This window comes from Biomphalaria glabrata, chromosome 9 (assembly GCF_947242115.1).
Source record: "Biomphalaria glabrata chromosome 9, xgBioGlab47.1, whole genome shotgun sequence".
Lineage (NCBI taxonomy): Eukaryota > Metazoa > Mollusca > Gastropoda > Planorbidae > Biomphalaria > Biomphalaria glabrata.
The window spans coordinates 28900923-28908216 of NC_074719.1; the positions used below are offsets into that span (position 1 = coordinate 28900923).

Sequence of the window (7294 nt, forward strand, 5' to 3'; positions counted from 1 at the left end):
AGCGCATCCACTGCCTTACGAGACAGGAATCATACATAGCTATATATACTTATAGTTAGATGTATCTCTTAAAAAGTCTGTTTGAAGTCTTACCTTTTGAATCACTTCTAAGATGAAACCAAATCAAACACTCATGAAAACAATCACGTAATTTCTAGTCGTTGTTTTTCTATTATTTTTATTATCAGCCGAGGCGCTATCGGGAAAATCCACTATTACAGGTTCATATTTATTCTTGAAAATCCTAAGTTTGACCCACTAGGCTCCTATAGATTTGACCAAATAGAATGTACTGGGTAAATCCAATGAGAACTTCAAGATTCTCTTCAGACAACGTGTTGTACCCTTGCCGTTTAGATTTCCACTTAAGGTTTGAGATGAAACGCATCCCTTTAATGAGCCTTTTGACTCGGGGAAAGGATTTTATCCCGTGGCCAGGATGAGGAATTGGCTCTTCACCGATTCCACTGTCTGAAGCCTCTCCAACAACAAGGTGATAATTTAATCAAATCCGTTTGGTCATGGGTCACGGTACCTTAAGCATGACCCATGCGAGGACGGAGGCCGAGCCCACGGGGGCCCTCCATATTCTTATAATGTGCCATTATTAACTTATTGGGATTACATTTTTTTTATTTCATGGAATGTGAAATATATACATATTTTTAATGGGATTGTTTGTGATTGTATGGGATTGTTTGGAATTGTTTGGGGCTGTATGGGATTGTATGGGATTGTTTGAAATTGTATGCGATTACTTTGGATTGTATGGGATTCATCGACACATAGAATGAACAATTATAAGAGGTCATCAAAGTGTATACATTTATTAGTTCTTTGTCTTCCTATTCAAAGATAATGATAAAACAATATTCGTAGAATAAGTATTTTGTCTCTTTGGGAAGGAAGGAGGGGGAGTCGCCAATTGAAATAGTTAACATGGAAAACAATTCTCTGAGTATTCTTAAAGTATCTTCAGAATATCCATCTCAGAGTCTCTCTAAAATGTTCATCTCAAAGTATTTCTTGAATGTCCATTTCAAAGTATCTCTAGAAATTCTATCTCAGAGTCTCTCTACAATGTCCATCTCAAAGTGTCACTAGAATATCTATCTCATAGTGTCTCCAAAATGTCCATCTCAAAGATATTTTCAAATAAATAAAATGTTCCTAACCTTTCTTCATAATAAAAAATGAAATAATTTAAACTTCTATTTAACTCACGTTTGATGAAACAGTAACTGCTAAGTTGTAGTTAGACCAGTCGAGGTCAGGTTATAATACCAAGTTTCGCATAGACAATATGAAGTCATTTTATAAGGCCAGTCTGTAGATAGACAATATGAAGTCATTTTATAAGGCCAGTCTGTAGATAGACAATATGAAGTCATTTTATAAGGCCAGTCTGTAGATAGACAATGCGAGGTCATTTTATAAGGCCAGTCTGTAGATAGACAATATGAAGTCATTTTATAAGGCCAGTCTGTAGATAGACAATGCGAGGTCATTTTATAAGGCCAGTCTGTAGATAGACAATGCGAGGTCATTTTATAAGGCCAGTCTGTAGATAGACAATGCGAGGTCATTTTATAAGGCCAGTCTGTAGATAGACAATGCGAGGTCATTTTATAAGGCCAGTCTGTAGATAGACAATGCGAGGTCATTTTATAAGGCCAGTCTGTAGATAGACAATGCGAGGTCATTTTATAAGGCCAGTCTGTAGATAGACAATGCGAGGTCATTTTATAAGGCCAGTCTGTAGATAGACAATGCGAGGTCATTTTATAAGGCCAGTCTGTAGATAGACAATGCGAGGTCATTTCAAAACTTCCAGAGCTCCGATGACTATAAGCAATGTTTTTTTTAGCGCTACCGCCCATTAAAATATCAAAGAACATAATGTAGACTAAACGAATACTTACTGTTGCTATGGTCTTGAATCTAACTTGCAGGCTCCCGTCATGCAGGTCAACAGTTCTATACACTATTTGCATTGACTGATAGAAGATAACCACAATAGTGCCAAGTAAGTGGCTGAGTAAGGACCGAAATCAAAGTTGCCTATTATGTTGTGTGTGTGTGTGTGTGTTTTCTTATGTCTAAATAAGTCTACAGAGAATTAAAACTGTCTATTATTGAAGTATAAGTAGTAATGTCTGAAAATTAAAAAAAAAAGGAGTTTGTGTTTCATTTCTATGTGGTTCGATTTTTTTATGCAAGCTAATCAGATCAAAGGGAAGATTCTCATATTTCTGAGCATGACAAACTTGAGGAAGAACTTATATTTCAATAAACCGTTTCGTTGTTTAAGATATGGCGACATAGCTACCTACCTTTTATACTAATTATAGTAGTAATTGTTTACAAAACAACAACAGTGAACTTTCTGGTATATATCTTGTGGTTCAATGATGACCAATTTTATCCTCCAGGGGGCTGAGGGCTTTGCACTGGGATTTTGTGTCTCCCCATGTAATTTGTGCGCCATTTTTCACAGTGCGAAGCCATGATGCTTCATCATCTTCTTCTGTCACCCAGGTGGCTGGGTCAATGCTAGAAGCTTTGAGGGTGTCCCTGAAGGACTTTTTTTGTCCATCCTGTGAGCCCTTTCCTTTTTTTAATTGGCCATGCAGAGTCGTTTAGTTATGCGGGGTCTTCCATTCTGCAAATGGGGCCTGCCCATCGCAGCTGCATCAGGATTGTGTGGATGCTTTGCAGGCCCGCTCTTCGAAGGACTTTAGTATCTGGTATTTTTCTTGCCATTTAACATTCAGCATTTTTATGAGACAGGTCATGTCTTTTTTTTTGCATGATTTCTAAATACTGCCCACGTTTTTGGACTATGACATCTCGATAGACCCCTAGCTTTGGGTTTGTGGTGATAACTCTACTATTCCAAACATTTTTAGACAGTCTGCCATAAAATGCACTGGCATTTGCGATACACAAGTCGATTTCATTATCGATCCTTCCGTTTTTGAGAGTGTGCTGCCAAAGTAGGTGAATATGTCCACTGTATTTATTTCCTTTTCATTTATCTTAATGCTTGGATCCGAGTAGGCTTTACCTGGAGCAGGAAAATATAAGTCTTCATTCTTTTTGTATTTATAGTGAGGCCGAAGTCTGAACATGCTCTTGAAAAGTCACTGATGATGTTCAGATCCGACATTTAGGGCACATTCATCAGTAAATAGCAGGTAGATGATTACTCCAGGTAGATGATTACTCCAGGTAGATGATTACTCCAGGTAGATGATTACTCCAGGTAGATGATTACTCCAGGTAGATGATTACTCCAGGTAGATGATTACTCCAGGTTTTGTTTTTGATTTTGCTTTGAGCCAACTCGGGTTGAATAGGCCAACATCAATTCTATAATGTATACAGTTATTATCTGTATTTGTGAATGCATCATTTAGCATAGCAGAGAGAATAATACTGAAAAATGTGAGTGTTAGGACACAGCCTATTATATCCCGTTTGATACTTCGAAGGGCTCTGATGGTTCTCCACTTTCCTGGTACTTGCTGTAGCCTGTCTATTGCCTCTTCATTTAAGATTGAAGGTGTATTGAGAACTTTTTCAATAGCTCGGCCCAGGGTTTCGTCTTTTCTTTCTTGTATGAATATCAGAAACTACGAACTAATAATATGAACTAATAATATGAACTAATAATATGAACTAATAATATGGCATTGTCTCCGATTCCGAAGATTAAGGTTGAGTGTATTATTTCACGTGACCACGCAAAAAAACAGTTGCAACCTGCATATCTGATGCAGACAAGCTGTTGTCTGTCTTGGGTCTGTTTAAGTTTTCTTTTCGTCCTCTGCGCCTGATTTCGACATGGGCTTTCTCTGGGTCTGTATGTTTCGCAACATTCTCAAGATCTCTCCAGCGTTCATTAGCCATTTTCTGCCAGCTGCTTTTCTCTAATTCATCGAGGGCAAAATAACGTCATCCGCCTTCAAGCTCACCAAAAAGATCAACATTAATATGCGGTCATCCTTATTATGGAGTGAAGGCATCTAGCGTTCAAGGAATCTTGAATGATACACTCAGGGCCATACAAAAGTGTGGCGTTAATTTTTGATGTAGGTAAAAAGACCTAATCCACAATACTCTCAATTGGATGCGACAAAAGTCGCTATTGACGTTAGCCAGAGGGTGGTCTTTTTTTTACATACATATATTGAACTATACCCTGACGCATAGTTGGACACTGTGCTGCCTATGTAATAAAGTCTTCAACAACAATAAAGAAGTAGCCCCTCCCATTCACTTGTGGAGCTAAGTTGCGTTTAGGTCTTCTGGAGCATGACCTTCGTTGTTCAGAGCTTGATAGAACAAACGAGGCAGCTCAGCAAGTAGATGTCGGAGTGTGCAATAAAGGCGCACTATTCCACATAAAGAAAATACAGTAACAAACATATTTCGTGTTGTAGTATATGAGAGTTAACAAGAACTTGTCTCTTTTTAATAATGTAATAAATAGGTGGTGTTGATTGTTGATCTTTTAACAAATAAAATACAAAGGTTTAATTGAATGTTTTCATCGCGAATTGTGGCCGTTCAGATTGCTAATCTCAATACCGGTCTCTAAGTGGGTCACCTAAGATGTTACAGTAAAATGTGTACAAAATGTCATGAGAATCTGTTTACTAGTTTAAGCTGGTTTAAGTCAAGTTTACGAGATCTTTTGATAGGTACATAAATCACTAAACTATATATTGTTACGAATCTCACTATCCAGGCTCTCTGCAAACTGCACCATACACCACCAACTTAAAGAACTTGACAATTCAGGGCTCCAAAGTAACGTAACACTTTGTTAGTTGAATAAATAACAGCCAATACTGTACAATTGGCAACACGTACACTGTACAAATATCTCTCCTGTTAATAGCCGTACCGCCGTATCAACTCTTGCACTGGCCTCTCCGTCTCGTTCCGGGCTTGCACTGGGTTCAACAGTTCAGGACTGACTTCACACACTAGGCTCGTTGTGTCGGACTCGATTACAGACCAAGATCAAGACGCCGTTCGTCTCAACTGTACTTGATAGTACTCCGCACTGAACCGTCGTAATGCTCCGTACAGAACCACACCGTTGAACTGTGCTGTAGTCGACCGTGTTCTGAACTCTTGTCGTGAACCTCCTTTCTGAACCGTCTTGACTGCGACACCTCCGCTCTTATATAGGGTCCCTACTGGCCTTCTCGAACCGGACAGAACGCTGCTCGACGTTTTTAGGTGGTAATAAAGAAAAAAAAAACTTAAAGAGTTTTAAAACTTCCTATATACATATATAGGATTGTAAAGACTTTCAAAAATATTATTTCAACAATGTATATAATTGTCTTTACAATCCTATATATGTATATAGGAAGTTTTAAAACTCTTTAAGTTTTTTTTTTCTGTTTATTTGTGTTAGGTTAAGCTTGAAGACAATGAAGAGTAGCCTTGCTCCTATTTTAGCAGGCTTTTAAGTAAAGAGGAATACGATAACAACAAGGCTTTTGTGTTTTGAGCTGTTCTCGTGACAGACGAAACAAACCTACACAAAACAGAGCGTCCTCTTGATCAAAACAAAGGCTATCAAAAACTATGTATCCATTCATTGACACAGCCATTTATTAAGGCTAGGAGAAGCCAAGTCAATGGTCTAAACATGTTAGATAATAAAGTATCAATAAATTGACTTTCAAGCCAAACAGACTGAACTAGCGTAGTGCTGCGTACAGGTCTATGTAATGTACGCTATTTGTACACGTCTCACTCGTGGCTATTGATTTGAATGCTAACAATGTTTTGTATGAAATCTAATTGCACCTTGGCCTGTGACAACATTAGCAGCTAGTTAAGTCAACAGTAGATCTTGGGCTTTCTTTTGACATGTTAACAACAAAGGTCCAGCTCACTATTTCAAACACAACATGAGCTAACAACAAAGGTCACATTCACTATTTCAAACACAACATGAGCTAACAACAAAGGTCCAGGTCACATTCACTATTTCAAACACAACATGAGCTAACAACAAAGGTCACATTCACTATTTCAAACAAACATGAGCTAACAACAAAGGTCCAGGTCACATTCACTATTTCAAACACAACATGAGCTAACAACAAAGGTCCAGGTCACATTCACTATTTCAAACACAAACATGAGTTAACAACAAAGGTCCAGCTCACATTCACTATTTCAAACACAACATGAGTTAACAACAAAGGTCCAGCTCACATTCACTATTTCAAACAAACATGAGCTCATCAAAGTCGGCTATTTACATCACACACAAGTATTTAAAACCCATCCATTTTTGGGGAGAAGGTGTATTTAGGGCTATATTGGGATTTAATTTTTTACAATTTCCTTTGAATAAGACATTGTCATACTAAGCTTTTTTCTTGTTCAATTTGACCAGAGACTTCACCCACTAAATGTCGTTCACTTGTCAGCACTGTAGAAGCCAATGTCTGAAATGTATCGCTGGTAGCACAAAGTCATTTTGTTAATTAATTCAGAGTGATCTTTTCTTGACGCGTCCTTGACATTGTTTATGTTAATTTTGTCCTCCACTTTGCACTTCCGGGCGTGTTTCCCCTCTAGGTCATAGCACTCAAACATTTCTTTCTATCGCTTTCTTTTCCCTTTTCTCTCTGACTGTTACTTATTGCTCACAGAACATTACAGTAGTAACTTAAAAGAAAGGAACAAATAATAGACAAAAGAATACTTTTTAAATACTAATCTTATCTAATGGAAAGAACCACTTGTTACTGCCATTTACTGAAAATCCCAGTGTTTAGCTCCCTTTCTTTTATATATTTAAAAAAAATAATGTATCCTTAGTAAATGATTAGCTAATTGATCTTGTCAGGCTTAATGAATCCGAGAGTTAGACATGGGAGGAAACAAATCAAACCTTTTGCCAGACAGACAGACAGACAGACAGACAGAGTGAGTTGATATAAGCTTTGTAAAAATGTATTGAATAAATTATACGTATTTTTCTTACATCATATCTATATGTGTGTGTGTTATACATTTTTTTTCCTCCTTAGAGAGTATGAAATTTTTTTTTTGTTTTTATTTTTTTTTTTAATGTAATGTGACGTTCTTATTCAAAACTAGACGAAAAAAAAAACACGTGGGTTTATTGAAAAAAAATTACAATTCACTATTTTTTTTATTGCATGCAGAACACTCACTCAACATTCCTTTGAAGTAAGTTAATATTAACACAATTAGGACAAAGTTTGAGTGTTCCATTCAGCTAGACAGAACA

At 37.2% G+C, this 7294-nt stretch overlaps 1 protein-coding gene across 2 annotated transcripts in view; it reads right to left on the reverse strand.

The window, feature by feature from the left end:
• Positions 1–232, reverse strand: part of LOC106058557 (E3 ubiquitin-protein ligase MIB2-like) — a 39853-nt gene extending 39621 nt beyond the window's left edge. For both annotated transcript variants that reach the window (XM_056040562.1, XM_056040563.1), the window contains exon 1: positions 94–232. The gene's annotated coding sequence lies outside the window, so the exon portion shown is untranslated. The remainder of the gene's footprint in view (positions 1–93) is intronic.
• Positions 233–7294: the final 7062 nt, after the last annotated feature.